Raw genomic sequence first — 14,129 nt, 5'->3', positions numbered from 1 at the left:
TCCATCACTGGAGTATTTTTAGGTCCTTGCCCCTTCTAATTTTACTGCATTTTCTTGCTTCTTTATTAACAAGCAGAAAAAAGCAAAACCATAGAAGGAGTGTTAAACTTTTCAGGCAAAATCTCAACATTTTGTCATCTCCCAGTTTTACAAAAATATAGATGTCAAAACCTCAAAATAGAAGTACATATTTCTTCACAAATCCATCCTTTTTTAAATATGGGACATTTTCTGGAATACTTATATATGTTGAAGGGGGAGGAGGAGGAGGAAAGACTGAAAATTGAATAGGTTTGTGTTTTCCGGATATGGGGCATTTTCGATGGCATGCCAGTAGCATCACAAAAGATGAAAAAATGCCTAAAGGAAACACTCCATCACCACTTTAAAGGGGGTGTTCCACAACAGTCTCCTCAACCCATTTTTGCCAGTTGTTTTCAGCTAAACCTACTCATAAAACTGCTTTAAAAAAATAGCAAAAAACCCAAAAAAGTCTCAGCATTAACATTACGTAAAGAAGTAGCAAGAGACTAAATACAATTCCTCTGTTATTTTAAACGTTCTATGCTTCCACTGAAATCACTGGTTTATTTCAGAGTTAATCTGCCATTACTGAGTACAAGGTTTTAAGTCCACGGACATTCTAAACTTCTGAAGGAATTCAGGAAGAAGAAGGCTGAGCTGATATTAGCAAAAGCTCCATTGCTGAAGCAGATATCCCCACAGATTAATTTTTTCCACCTCACAAGCATAAAAAGTGAGGAATGTATCGAGGCATTTCCTTGCTGAACAAGAATACCACAAAGCTTTATCATCAGCACACCTACAAAGATGTAATTTGGAGGCATGAAGGTAATTTAGCCTTAAGAGGGCATAAGCTTTTGCAGCAGCTATGTGGCAATTGAAACTTATCATATCAAATCACCCTTCACTGAAGTTCATCAAAGAGAAACAAGGCAGAAAAAGGAGAAAGGTAAGGTAATGCTTATGGTGCTAAGATCAGTGTGCTGTGTCTCCCAATATATTTTTAAAGGCTGCTTCTCTTTCATTTCACTGTGTATGAAGAGGGTCTGAAAGATTTAAAAGTATTTATTTGCCTTAGGAAAAAAAATACTAAAAGATGTGCTACTACTCTTAAGGATACCTCAAAGGCAGTTGAAGAACCAGGTGGGCTACAATATAACAAGTACCAAAACCATGACGTGTGATTAAACTGAAACAGGAAATTAGTCCCCTTAAGAATTTAAATTCTGCTAATGGCTTTCTGTTACCTGGTGAACAGAGATTGAAAGGATGGTACATAAAGGCAGATTTGATACTGCAGATACTGATGAAGTTGAAATTAGAAAATAGTTACATCTCTGCACAAAACTACATTGACTTAGATTGTGGGTGCTTGGAAACAGAGCCCTGTGACTGACTGACTTGGAGTAGCTGTAATTCCGTTCTGTGGCTGAGGCAAACTGGGAGCTCTGCCTGGTGTGGATTCCCTGTAGACCAAGAAGTTACTAGACTGCTCAGTCAATCCTTCCAGCTGGAAACAACTCAGTTGTCTTTTTCTGCTTTCCTGATGGACGTTTACATAAAATTTCTAGGATAATAGTTTTTTTCCAGGGCTTCTACCTTTGTTGCATTTGGTTGTATTTGGCTAACAGGTTTTATAGTTATGTAAACTTGCAGAGGAACTTAACTTTGATGACAAAAGCTGGGCTGAAAATAAAGTTATAAAACAGATCCCCAATGAAGACAGAAGACATACCAATCCCAGCTATTTACCTTGTTAAACAATAAAAGCTTTTTTTCCTGTATCATGAACTAATGTTCAGATTAGACTGTAGATTACACATTATTAAATTTGATATTTGGCATTAAATGCTACTTGCAGCCTACATTGAAACCAGCAGATTTGGTTACAACCTTTTTCATCTGAAAATTCAAGATTTTGTTACATCCCAAACTTGAATTCTGGGAATAGGTTGAACATCTGTCTGCTGCATGCATCTCTATAGACCAGCTGTTCATCTTTTGAGTCTAATTAGATGAGATGGAGCATTCCTCCTGCAAAGATGTTTGGTTTGCTCACTTTTTGTTTCTTTTTAAAAAAAATAGGTTCCTTGCACCCACTTAACAGATCAAGAGGAGAGTTACTCTGGTTGCCCTGCTGATTGCTCATCATCTTCTATATGGAGTTTCTTCTACATGGAGCAAGTCAAATCAATCATTGAGGCTTTGCATGAAAATGAATGTTTAGTACCTTGAAGATCTGCCCTTTCTTGGTTTTTTTACATAATTTCCTATGATTTAAGTACAGTTGAGATTTTTTTCCTTCATTGCTTCAGCAGTGCCTGCAAAGTTCATTTCTGTTGTCAAATTACATAAAAATGGGAAAGTTTCCTCAGTGTTTGTGTAGAGGGAGCACAATGTCAAGTTTGCACAAGGTAGAGAAGATAAAAAACTAATCATGCACATTATGTGTTAAAAATATTGTTTCCAGAAAAAGACAGAACTATCAATGCAGACAGTACAATATTTGGTTATGATCTAGAAAATTTTTAAGATTGATCTATGTACAAATGGTACGATCTTGGCTGAAATCTGTATAGCTCTGGTTGTTGCAGTCTAGAAGGCTACAGAATTAGGAGACATTTGGATACAAAATTGGCATGGAAAAAAGAATTAGAATTAGAACATTTTGCCTAAGAAATTAAATAAATAAGAAGAGATTCAAATATGCAGGCCTGAGGCTTAGGAGAGGACAAAACAAACAAAAAAAAAACCTTGAAAAAACAAATCCAACCCTTCTCTGAGTACTGTAGAGGAATGGAAAACCAAGAGGGGGTGAGTGCTCCATTTCCATCCTGTGGATACAAAAGGAGCTGAGCAGAAGGGAGAAGGCTTGAAACCTTCTTTTGGAAGGATATGCTTTGTTGTATTTCTGTTAACAATTCAGACACTGCGAAAAAACATGGTATAAATTTGGAATTGTGATGTAATTGCAGTAATGTGTGAAAAGCCTGGGCAAACTAACTCAGCATAAATGTGCTCAGGGCTAGCAGTCATCTGAATCTAAAACCTCCCTTTAAGCCTGGGGTTGCAGCAGCTCCTAGAAGAGAAGACTCCATAAAAAACAATCTTCCTGGGGCAACAAGGATTATTTGTGTCTTCATGTGTTATCTCCCATGAAAAAGCACAAATCACTACCAAGAGACTAACAAAAAGCAAGAGCCATCAGGATGGTGAGTAGGAAAGGACAGGAGAGGACTGGGATCAACCAAGCCAAATGACAGGGCGTTGATTCAACGCATAATAGCCTGGATTGAGGCTTGTGGTCGATACACTGGACTTGAGGTACAGTGCCAATGATTAAAGTATTACCTAAGGGGGTAAGGAGCTGCCACCTGCCCTAAGAAATATGGGCACCACTCTAAGTTATGACTACTGTCTTTCAGGGAAAGTGTAATTGCTATCCCATTTCCCTTCCTTTACTTTCCTCCTTTCTAAGTTCTGTTTTATTAAGCTGTTTGTGAATAGGAAATACAGTATTTTAAGGTCATTTTTTAGTAAATATTCCCTTATAGATTTTTCTTCAAGGCGTAGGAAATGGATTGAAAATACAAAAATAGTATAGAGAACATTGTTTGAGAGCTTTCATTTTCTCAGTCTTGTAGTAAAAGAGGAGGCAGGCTGTGTAGCTGACAACTCTGAGTGTTGTCTTTTCATCAAATAACAAAACAGACTGCAAAACTCACTGCTCCAGGATGTTATTAAAGTCAAAACACACAGCAGGAGTCTAAGAGGGAGGACAATATTCTCTTGTACTATATTTTTGGATATTCTTGTTATTTACATAAGAGGTACTAAAAGAAAAAAGCAGCTTGAAACACAAAGTTTAAATAAGTTAGTTAGAATGAAGTCTCCATCACCCCAATTCTGTCAAAAATATGTTTGAGTTTGCTTTGGTTTTGCATCTTCTCTAAAGCACTGGGAATCGACAACAGTTACAGATACACAGCTGGGCTAAATGAACATAATGCTGTATGGCAAGTTATATGCTTCAGTAAGCTCAACATTTTCTTAGAAATAAAACTAGGTTTGGCCCACAGAGAGAGCATGCCAGTGATCAAACTATACATGCCTCAAGGAAAACCAGAGGAAGGAATCTCTAAGGTTTAATTTTGTAAAGCAAAGTTTCAAAGAGACTGCTGAAGAGCAAGTAATTGCTCCAAACTCTCTTTTTCTGAAAGGTCATTTTTTAGTTCCCTTTAGGAGCATGTACCCTTTAGGGGAATGTAAGAAATACTTGTTACACAACTGTTCAGAAAATCCTTCATTACTGTGGGAAGTCAGTCTTTTAGGCTACTTAAGCTTTTGGGAAATTCATTTATGCAGAGATCCATTTCAGATGTTACTATACAACTACTGGGGCTTGGAAAATCTTGTTCACAAATGCAACAGACCATGAAAATGGTGAGATGGATTTCTGTTTATAGCTCTTCTAAGAAATTCCAACTTTTAAGTTAAATTGCAATAGCCAACTATTAAGATCCTCGAAAGTGCTACCATTCCCTGTGGAAGGGTTTGTCATGGTTCCACCCAAGATTCTTTTTAGTTTGCTGTATTTGCAAATGCTCATTTTGATATTCGTTCTCCCACATATCCAAAATCTGATGGCAGTAGTCCTGCTTTACAACTGTAAAATGGAAGAAGAGAGTCCTGCTCCCACGATCTATTAGCAGCATAGTCACAATGTTACTGCCAATGGTAGCAGAGCAGAACACAACATTTTTGCTTACATGTCTTTTTCATTAGTAGTTGTATGCTAAAACTGAAACACCACATTCTGCAAAATATAGCAAGGAAGGCTGTATCATTAAATCAGTTTTACAAGCAAAATCAAGATATGCCTGAAGTCTGCATAAGGGCTTTAATCCAGATATTGTGAGTAAAACCAGCAGAAGTACTGTCACATGCACATGTAGGCACATTCTCTGCCCACTTCTTCACTTCTGCTGAACGGCTGCTGAAATTTCTTCATCAAAACTAAAACCTTCAGAGTAATGCTTTAGAGAAGGTTCAGGCCTTCTTCAAGATGTTAGTATAATGAGATGTCATTTGCTTTGCATTACATTTTCAAAATCCCTGGAAGAGATTTTTAATTGCTAACACTTTTGTTCATCAGTTTAAGATACTCAGTGTGCTCATCTGCATCTTAATATATTCAGACATATCAGTTACAAAAATATTTGTGTAATACCTAATGTTATCTATTACTTAAAAGCTCACTACATTCCATTGCAGTAAGATAAAATACAGAGTAAAGTTAGTCTCAAAAGAGCTATGAGTCTCATTAGTAGTACTGATCATTTTAGTCAACGAACTGTTCATATGCATTTTGGTTTGCAGAACTGTGATCTAAATTTTTCCTGATTCAGTGAAATCTAAACCACAGGGCTGGTATTTTTCCTACCAAATAGGCAACGCCAGAAAGAAATCTGTGGGAAAAAAAAAGATAATTCAGCAAATCAAGGAAAGACGAATTGAAAGATACTGTTCATTCTAAATTTAGCTGTGACTGTTTTATTTCTTTGCAGAAGATGTCAGAGCTGTAGCAAAATTCTGGGAAAAGAACTCAGGATTTTCCCCAGATTTATTTCCTTGTGAAGCAGAGGCAGATAAATCTAAGACATCAATCCTGCAGGGAAGGATGTGGGTAATTCTGGTTTCATATTTGGTCTGGGTGGCTATATCTCAGCTGCATTTTGAGGAACGTTCCGTTCTCATCCTACGGAAAAAATGTACTCTGTCATGCATAAACCTGGCCACACAGCATGAGAGAGAGCCTCAGAGAACCTCAGAGGCTGGTTGTCAGTAAGTACAGCTCAGCCTTGGCCACCACTCTGCATCAGTAGAGAGACAGGGTGCCCATGGGCTGCCTGTGAGCAATTCTGCAGGTGTCACATGGGCTGACACCTCCACGAGGGACAGCTGCATCTTGACACAGGTTGTGTTCCAGAGTGATGCTGAAGGGTGAGTGCTGTTCTAACCGCTAACTTCTGTTTACTTCTTCTAAAATATGATACTCTCAAATAAAATAATGGAACTCTGTGGCTTTGTGTTTGAAATGAAGTGTTTTGGCTTCTGTAAAATTTGAGTGTTTGTAATAAAACGGATGTAAAAATACAAGTATTTTTTCCTGTCGCTGTTGTATGACAACACATGTAGTGAGACTAGTCTTTTGAATGCAACTGTTCATATGTTCACAGTGCCAAGCAACTTCCCTTTTTCATAGCTCTTAACTATTAACCTAGAATAGGTAGATACAAAACGAAAAAAAATCAGTCCAGTGGATGTCCCAATGCTAGAAAATGGTAGAGACACAAGCAGGCCTGCAATGACTGCAACAATGGTGGCCCAGGGAACAGTCCACACACTCCTACCCTCCCTCAATAAACAAATAGTAATTTCTGGGAAAGCATTTGCTTCTACATTATATAACAGCATAGTTCAAATTTCTCCCACCTTAGCAAGACAGCAGTCTACAGATAAAAGCTGACAAGTGCAAAAAACACCCGTCCTGAAATCACAACTGCAAGCAGCTCAGTGAGACCAAGATGTTACAAAGAAATTTTGACAGACATTTGCTTTTAAGGTTACTAAAAAAAGTACCACGATTAATTCCAGAGGGCATAAAAGCTGGAGCTAGACATTCATTTACTTGTCTTTGCACAGGCCTCCGCATCGGGACTGTAAGCCCAGCTCTGAGCTGGCGCAGCACAGCAGGACTCTGCTAACTTCACAGCTGTGCCTGTTTAAATCACAGAATTTGGCGTGGTCTAATACTTGAGAGCTGCACGATTCTGTTCCCCTTGTTTCCACATAGAAAGCAGAAGTGTATGAAGGAGTAATAGGGTAGGGCACTACCTCAGCAGTTTGGAACCACAGCGGTACCGCTATGGGTTGCAAACTCCAACCTCATGCCCGCACTTTGGCTAGGAGCCCTCGGAGCGGCGCGGGAGAAACCTAGTGCATGCTATGTATACGCCAGCACAGCGCTCTGCCTTGAAATAAGAGCCGACAGGCAAAGCCAGTGGAGTACATTGGAAGCATTGTTTTATTGCTGCTTTACTGCTGAGATTGCTGAATGGTCACGAAAATGCCTGGTGCTGCTGCCGCACTGTTCCAGCAGGACGTGACCTGCTGCAGGAGATGGCTGCACACTGCGTCTCTTTGGAGTGCAGCAGCAGCTCATATGAATGCTGAAGAACTGGAAATATCACCAGAGTTCTCTCTATGCAACTGGGTTTCCAGCAGCTGGACTAGTGCCAGCTAAACTAGCACAATTTGAAAGTCAAACAGAATTTCTACACCAGCCAGAGTGTGTCAGCTGGACTAAACCCACACAGAAGCTGGTCCCGGGGAAGCAGAGTGGGCCCTTGGCTTCTCATCCCAACCCCGCTGGCCCACACCACTAGCCAGGCCCCATGGCTTTGGGTCACTTTTTTCATTTCCCATGCTTAAAGGTTCTTAACTGCATGCAGCAATCTTGGATTACAAAGGGGCATAGGCTACATCTCAACTGTTTTAAGTGCTGCCAAGAAAAAAGGGAACTTGGGTCATGCCCAAGCTAGCCAAGCACAGAATTGTCAAACCAAGGCTTTCAATAAATTGCTTCTCAGAAAGTCACAAGGCCAGCATTAAAGAACAAAACTCACAAGGACTTAATAATAGTTAGGGGTCTCTTTATTTCTTTTCCACATTCTTAAGTTTCTCTTCAAGCCTGGGAAGAGAACTTACTTGCTTGGGTTTAGATTTTCAATTCCTAGTTAATTACCAGATTTTGAAATGACATAAAATAAGAATTTTACTACAGTATTTTAAAAATCACAAGATTTAGCAACTTTGAAAACACTATTGGTCATATTCTTGATGTCCTATACATGCTTCTAGGATCAGAGAGAAGGATCCTCATTTGTAACCCCAGTTACACTGTAAGAGAAGGAGCATAGCTGATAAGCATATTTCAGCCTGTATTCCCACAAAGTCCCAAATGTGCAAGTACTTACTGGTAAGCTTCTGGCTTGTTTTTCAGCCTATTTTATGTTGTAAAGATGTAACAGATATGACCATTCACATCCATAAATGTTTGCGGCATCACACAGTTTGATTCTAGGGGCAGTCCTGCGGAGGGCCAGGATCAATGATCCTTCTGGGTCCCTTCTGACTCAGGATATTCTATGATTCAATAATTCTAACCTTGTCCTTCTCCACATGTGCATTAGATACACAGAAGTATGTAATTTGGCCTTTCACACAACTGCTGGTATATACTTTAAGAAGCTGAGCCCCAGTATTGCTTCATACACTGATTAGCATTTTTATTTTTGTCATACCTCTTATAACTTCCAATGACTGTGAACAACTGCAAAAAATTTTTTTTAAATTATAGCCTTTGACCAGACAACATTTTGACATGTATGCTTTTCATTCAGCTCTTGCCAGCTCTCTCACATTTTCTACCTCCGACTGTAAAAACCTGATGAACACTTTTGCTTCCCTTTACTTCTGGTACCTGCCGCATTTCCAGGACCGTGGAGGAGACGGAGCCCGAGCTCGCTGTGCCTCCTGGTGGACACACAATCCCTGCCTCAGTGCACTCGCTACCTTTGAGCATCACTCTTTCTCTAAGAATCTTCTACTAATACCTTTCTCATGTGCCATTGAGCTTCTTCCCATTACAAACCAACAGACTGCCACTAACAGGAAATTAATTCCTTCACAGAGGTTTATACAAAGAGGTATTTTTCAAAGATAGAGAAGATCAGCATGTAGGACCTTACACATCACTTGTTCACTTGCTACCAACAGCACAGCAGGACTTGCAGCATCTAGAGCAATTGACATCCTTGCTTGATGGAGAGATTTTACTTACACTTTGTTGCACATGTTCTTAATAAACAACTGTATGGACTTCCGGGAAGAGAGTGGAAGTACATTACTGTGAAATCATAACAGCATTATCCAGAGAAGAGAAAGAGGTGGGTAGCAGACAAGAGGAACACATGTCTGGCTGTAATTCATTGCCAACACCAATCCTGGGAAGTTGGAAATGCTTTTTTATTTAATTGGAGACTTTAATTACTGTCATGATCACAATTTGTGACACTGGTAGTATTGAAAAAGATGGCCTGACCCAAATTTACCAGGGAAATTGTGGATTTTGGTCCTCGAGTCTGGTCCTCCAGTAAAAACAATGAAAATTATGAAAGCATCAGACCAAAAGTCTGTTTCATGTTAGATCAAAAGTCCCTCAAGCCCCATATTTTGTCTGCAGCAACTGTGAAAGTTGCCACCTGGGAAAGAAACTAAGAATGAAGCAAGCACTGGTTTCCCCAGAATACTTTCCCATCTACCAACAGCACACATGTAAAGGATTTCAGATATGAGCTGGACATGGTGCTTTTGTATTTCATAGTGGTTTTCCCTTCTATGACATTGCATGGTTGCATTTTGAAAACACTTCAAGGTCCCCTGTTGAGGGAGACAAATAATCAAATTGGAAATGTGGCTCTAGCTCAGTGCTGACAAATTCTGGTTTGTTTTGGAAATTTCACATTACACTGTCTATATACTTTTTCAGCTTATCATAGGAAGGAACTGTTGCTATGAAATGTTATGCATAATATGAAGAATTTCAGAAATTCAAAAGAGTACGAAAAGTTTTCCTGTGGAAAAACTCATGCATCTTTCTATTAAAGAGTATCAAGACTTTCAGGCAACTAACTCTAAAATCCCCTACTCAGAGATGCAAATTCTCACACAGATTTCACAGTCTGTTATGTATGACAGAAGCATGGCTTTGAAGCAATGGATTATTTACAGTTTAGCAGAATTTCTTGGCAGTAATTCACCTTCCTGTCATAAGACAGACATACCTCCCTGGCTTTCCTCTCTGAATGGATAACAAACACCAGGCTTTCTGGCTTATTCCTAGGGTGCCACCTCTTTGAATGACAAAACTCCAAACATTTCTATCTGTTTCCAGCTGTGTTTCAGGTGCTACAGAGAAACCAGCAAAGACAAAGCAATTGCAAACAGAACAAACTTCCACCCTCCTGCACCACAGTTACTGGATCCTCACCAACAAAGTGCCAAAATTCCCACATCTCATTTTAGCTACAGAATCACTTGGCAGCTACTGACACTTCCATGGTATTTGGGGATTACCTGCCCTTTACAGGAAGGCTTGCAAACCACAATAATTATCAAAATAAAAACAACCGCCCCGTGAGCATTTTGCCTGTCCATTAATCTTTCATTGATTGATGACCTCTCCTTCACATTCTTCTCTTTTCTCAAGCATGGATTACTTCAGACCTCACTGCTCCTAAGTTCTGTGCTCCTGGGCTGAAGCTAACAGGGCCTGCATCCCACTCACTCAGCTACAGATGGAAACTTCACAGATTTATGGCTGGATGGATTCTTTCCTTTCTCTGGATCTCCCTGAATATTTTAACTGAAAGAGTTAATTTGACACAATTTTACTTTCAGGAAAATCCTGATCAAAACACATGTTCACAGAGAACTTGAGAGCGACCAGAAAAGCTAATGGTATATAAAAATCTGATTACTTGGTGGATTTTTTTATTTTCAGAAATTTCTAAAAAAAAAACCTTTGAATTTCTATTTTGTAAATATGCATTCATTCCATGTTTCCTTTAGATAGAAAAACAGGACTCAGAGAGACCCTCTGTAGTAATTTATACAAATTATCTGCTGATAACGATATACATATTTTATGTTTGTATCATCCTGGATCTTGGAATTCTGTAAAAAAAAAAAGAATATGTGGTACCTTTGCTTACCAGCATAAAACAACCCAAGCTGGGAAGCTGGGACTGCTTTTCTCCCAGGATACATCTTGTTCTACACAGTGGGTCTCCAGCCTGGTTGACGGAAGTGAAATTCCTGGAAACTGCTTGCTTTCTTCTTTTTCCTTTCTTGTTTGTTTTTTTGTGTTTTGGTTTGGTTTGGTTTTTTTGTGGGTTTTTGTTGCTATTTTTTGTTGTTTTGGGGTTTTTTGGGATGGGGGAGTTGGTTTGGCTTTTTTTTCCTTGTTAGTGTCAGCAAAAGTCACCTGTAGGAATCCACCCACACCTGACTCATGAATCCTATAACAGCAAAAGAGAGGGACAAGCATAGAGAAGAAGGACTGTGTCAGCTTCAACCCAGACTCTCCAGGACCAGCTCACGAAGTTGGACAAGAAAAGGAATGATGAAATTCAGGATAGAAGGATGTATCAATGCCCATGCGCTAATTCTCTTGCTGAAACTGTTTGCCATCTAGTGGTTTGTTGGCCTCCTATAAGTACCTTCTTAAAAATAGTAAAGACTTGGAGGATATACCTACCAAAAAAAAAAAAAAAAAAAAAAAAGAGTTCCCCAATGTGCAAGAACTTATACAAAATAAAACCCATACAAGAAATTATGAAGTGCCTTTCATAAAGTGTACACCATCAGGGTGTATATCCCACAGAGATGAGGAACAGCAACTTGCACACAACCAATGTGAGATTTAGAGAGATAATATGTACACACAGTTTGTAATTTTTCTCTTTTATTTCACTCTGCTACTCTTATTTCATCAAGAAGTCCTAAATCACGCCACCATTTTCTTCAGTCTTGCCCACTCAAAATTATACATTATATAGAAATTATGAGGGGATTAGGGGGGCTCTGTGTTTAGGGGTGGTGAATGTCAGGGAGCAGCAAGATTTGGCTGCTTTACAACAGAAGCAAAGTTTCTAAACTAAACTAAACTAAACTAAACTAAACTAAACTAAACTAAACTAAACTAAACTAAACTAAACTAAACTAAACTAAACTAAACTAAACTAAGTGTGCTTAGTTTCTGGCATACCACCAAGGCAGGTGAAAGCAGTCACTTCATCAACAAGGAGGCAGGATGTGGAGCAGCAATCCAGGGCCAAGATTAGGTTGAGAGACAGTGGTTGGGGTCAGACACAGCCCATATGGGCACCCAGCAGGGCTGCAGTGGCAAGGCAGGTCTGAGGCCAAGCCAGGATGCCAAGTCAGCAAGCCTGGATGAGAGCCAGACTCAAGGAGATGTGAGATGGTGTGAACAGAGCTGCTGCACAGCTGCCCTGGGGCACAGGTGAGGGCTGGAGAAAAGCCACAGGTTAAAAGTGGCTCTCGAGGGACAGACAGGCCCTTGCTGCTGGCTTTTTTCACAGCTGGTCTTATCAGTGAAGAAACTGACCTTGGACTCTGCCAACTCAACTTTTGCAAAAGGGTAACGTACTCAGGGCCACGGCAGTCAGAGGGCTAGAACAGATCTATGGAACATATCCAACACATGGGGAGCAGGTTCATGGAATTGGCCTTTTTTGTTAAAACGGCACATGAGTGAAAACCCCACATGAAAGCAGACCGAAGCAAAGTTCAAAGACCTTACTCTGTTCAGTCTGGGCAAGCCAAGGACTCTTGCTATTAATGATGGTTTCATTAGTGAGAAGCAGCAAAGGGCATTTCTAGATTATTGACTAGTCACACTGATTTAAAACTCGCTGATTTGAGGCTACTAATTTAATTTGTACATGAAAAAAAAGATCAAACACAGTCCTAGGATTGTGTACCCCATGTATCAGGGTCATATTATTAAGGACACTCTATGAGACCTGAAGTGAATGTTCTAACTGGTCACCCGTGTTTAACAACAGGGAATTCAAACTAACATATGCACAAATGGCTCAGTGGGATAACAGTGAGGGTTTCCTGTATTACGGAAGCAGACTAGTAAGAACAGTGGCTAAAATAAAAGGGCTGGAGGGTGTACAACAAATGTTGGATGAATGTTACAAAGAAGAGAAATTGTTCTAATATGTGAGCAGCCCTGGCTGTGGAAAATTGACATAAATATTTCTATACTTAGAATTAAACTAATAAAAGAAATTATTTGAAAATTGATAAATAATTAGGCTTTCTCCACTTCCAAGGAATGAAATTTTGGGACTGTTTTTCAGTGCAATTAAAAAGAGCAAGAAAACTCTAAGAAATGGATAAATTATTCTTTATTTAGTTGCTTGAGTTGAATGTGAAAGCAAAGGTTTACATTAGAAGGTACAGAGGCTCCCTTTCAGGCTTATTTCCTGCATCAACCATTAATTTACAATGAGCAGCCATCTGGTTGAAGTCAGACTAGATTACGTGATGTGCTCTTTTGGCTTTACAATATTAGACATCCAGCTGGAACTGTATGTATTTAGCTCTATACCACCTTAAGATTATGTATATATTAACCCCACGCTGCAGTGACAGCACTGAAGTAAACTGCATTATTCATGGCCTCATTTGCTTGTGGTGCAAAAGAGTGAAACCAAATGAAAATGAGTTCAGTGTGGTTTATGGATCACTTGGTTTATGGACAGACAGTTTGGAGGCTCTTGACAATTCCACCAGGACATTTCCACCAGAACTCTTGTCCTTAAAGAAAATACAGAAGTTCAAGTTATATAGTATATTATCTCCCTCTTCAACCTTATTCTGATGCAACAAAATTATAAGGCATCAAGAATTATCTTTGCAACCTCAAGTGTATCAGAGGTATCATTCCCTCCTCTTTTGCCCCATTCATTTCCATTCCCCTTTGAAAGAACTGTTTCCAGGTAATTGTTATGTTTCTTCCTTATTCACTCAGAACTCTCCAGTCAGGGTGTGGTAGAATGAAGGGTATCTACATAACCATCTGATCAAAACTACCAGAGACAAGTTAAGCCTGCATGTGCAGTCTGTGATTGCTCAGGAAATTTCCTAATTTCCTGTGGCACATGCTGGTACTTGAGCCATGCACCATGAATGTTCACCCCTAGTTAGACCCTCTGACAGCAGCACTGCTGTCCATTTGATGATAGCCGTGTTTTAGAGGTTGGATCCTCTGTCATAAGAATGATGACAGAGGTAATGAAGACGTGACACAGTAATGAAGAACTGGGAATTTCTCCATCGTCCTGCCTGGACAGCATAGGTGGACAGCTCAGACTTCCACAATTATTATAAGCTGTTTCAAGGGAACTCCAAATAGCATCGCCCAGCCTGGAGCTGGTGCCCACTCC

The sequence above is a fragment of the Cyanistes caeruleus genome, chromosome 3 (genome assembly GCF_971803275.1).
Source record: "Cyanistes caeruleus chromosome 3, bCyaCae1.hap1.1, whole genome shotgun sequence".
NCBI lineage: Eukaryota > Metazoa > Chordata > Aves > Passeriformes > Paridae > Cyanistes > Cyanistes caeruleus.
This window is presented reverse-complemented; position numbering follows the sequence as displayed.